At 37.7% G+C, this 2,303-nt stretch overlaps 1 protein-coding gene across 3 annotated transcripts in view; it reads left to right on the top strand.

The window, feature by feature from the left end:
• Window positions 1-2,303, top strand: part of bmp6 (bone morphogenetic protein 6) — a 45,931-nt gene that overhangs the window by 41,889 nt on the left and 1,739 nt on the right. The gene's annotated exons all lie outside the window — the stretch shown is intronic.

Raw genomic sequence — 2,303 nt, 5'->3', positions numbered from 1 at the left:
CCTGAGCCGTACCGAGCCGTACCGAGCCGAGTCGTACCACGCAGTGGAAAAGCGCCATAAGTGTTGTGAGGGTCAGAGGGTTCTGCAATTTAGATGGTTGCATTTCAAGTGCTCAGGGAAGTGCTGTGTCTTATTGTGAGGGATTCAGCTGCTCGGGTGGAGTGTCGAAGATCATTTCACCAACAAGTGGGTGTGAATGCTTTGGAAAGGTGCCCAGTTGTGATGGTACCACTGGTCTGGATTCTGGATAATTTGAATTCATAGTGCTAGCTGGAAGGTTGCCTAATAAAGCACTGCAGTAGTCCAGTCTTGAAATGGCAATGGGTTTAAACAAGGGGAAAGATCTGATCTTGGTGACATTGAAGAATGCAGATCTGCCTGGCTAGGCAGTCATAGCAATGTAGTGGGTAATGTTAAGCTCTTCATTAAACTCTACCACCAGGTTCCTGACTGACTTGGATGTTGTTAGTGTTATTGAGCCCAGATGGACTGTGATATTTTGTGGAATTGCCAGGCCGGCTAAGTTGCATTTATTGTGTATATTGAGAAGGGGACCAAGTATCGAGCCCTGGGGTACCCCTGCCATAAGCTAGTGTAATTTAGACACCCCCCTAGAGCGGTTTCCATCTAATGTCCTACAGTGTGTTTCCTGCAAATGTGAGCTCATTGTACAAACTCAGGGGAACAACTTTTTTGTGCTGTAAGCGGGGGGTGGGGGGTTGTGTCACACATCTGTACATTACTAAATACACAATTAAAGCGTTAAACATTTATTCTAACAGGTGTTTTTATCAGTTGCTTTTCTTAGCTGTATTGAATGACAGATTTTCATTGTCATGTTGAATCAACATATCCTTTTAATTTGTTTTACAAGAGCAGTAAATTAAATTTACTTACATCATAATGTCATTACAGTAATGAATTACAGTATGGTTTCATTAGGGAGGCTTCATCAGCTTGTTTAAAAAGAAAACAAACAGTGTAACAGCAAGTACGTTCTCAGAAAAGGCAAAAGTGTGGTGTATATGGGATTGAGGGGTAAGTTTGATCGAATGCTATAGAGGTGGCACCTCTTCTAACTGCTCGTCTTGAATGGCATGTCTTGCTACTGTTTTGGTCAGTAAGATCTATGGATGGGCAAAGTGCTGCTCTTTGGGACGGGAACTAAAAAAAACAGGAAGGGATTGCAGCTGGCCTGAACTGATATCATAGCTTTCTCTCTCCTCTCCCACTCAACCGCACTTAGGAAAAATTACCAAAAGAAAAAAAAAAAGTGCATATGAGCACACCAGTGGAAAGAATGTGTCAGAGTTTGAATTCAGAGCAAGAGTCAGTGCCAGAGATGACCTTCTGAAAACCCAAACCTACCTGCTGCTGACATGCAGCTAACTGGACACAAGGGTGGGGCGGCACAGATAATTGAAACAAACTGTAAATGTTGTTGACAGTGACTTGTATTGGGCACATTATGTTGCACAGCAAATGTGTTGTGACATTGGCAGGATTAGCAGGCTTGCATTAAGACAAACTTTGCATTATGGAATTTTAAGGCACCCTATTGGTTAAAAGTGCACCAAATACTTTTCAACTGATTGGCAAGAAATGCCTTCTGTATATGTATGGCTGACTTTCTTACATGTAGCACAAATACAATGTAAGGCTAAAAATATAACCTCAGTCACTATTTATTTTCATTGTATGCAATGAAGGTAAAAAGTGAGGCTGCCATTCTGCAATTTGGGTTCTTTTGTAAAGAGTACTTATTATGGAAATAATATACTTTAAACGAATATACTGCAGTGTACTGTTTTCAGACACTTAATTTCAAGTTAATTTCAATTAAATGAAAATGTATTATAGTTTAAAATGTATATTAAATGCAATTAGCTGAACGTAAGTGCTTTTTGACCCACTTAAGTAGGTACAACTTTAGATGTAATTTCATAATGTAATTTTGCCTATTGTCTTTGAACAAAGTGTATTGTTGGATGTACTGACCAAGCATTTATGGTAAATTAAAATATACTTGTATGTTATGTGTATATATATATGTGTATATATATATGGTGCACCAACTGTAATATCAAATAACTCAGTTACAGTTAAAATTATAATCAAGTACTTTTTACCTGTGCTTTAGTATGTTAGTCAACACATCAAAGCAAGTGTACATCTTTAAAGTGCAACAAAAGACTATTAAAACATTTAAAATGTACTTTAAAGTCCAATATTTAACTTAATATATACAGTAACATTATTACAAAGTACGTTTTAAATGTGTATTTATTGTATTATTATATTAT

The sequence above is a fragment of the Sinocyclocheilus rhinocerous genome, unplaced genomic scaffold (assembly GCF_001515625.1).
Source record: "Sinocyclocheilus rhinocerous isolate Xijiao unplaced genomic scaffold, SAMN03320098_v1.1 scaffold286, whole genome shotgun sequence".
NCBI classification, from domain to species: Eukaryota; Metazoa; Chordata; class Actinopteri; order Cypriniformes; family Cyprinidae; genus Sinocyclocheilus; species Sinocyclocheilus rhinocerous.
Note: the sequence above shows the minus strand (reverse complement) of the source record. Positions and strands in the feature narration are given on the sequence as shown.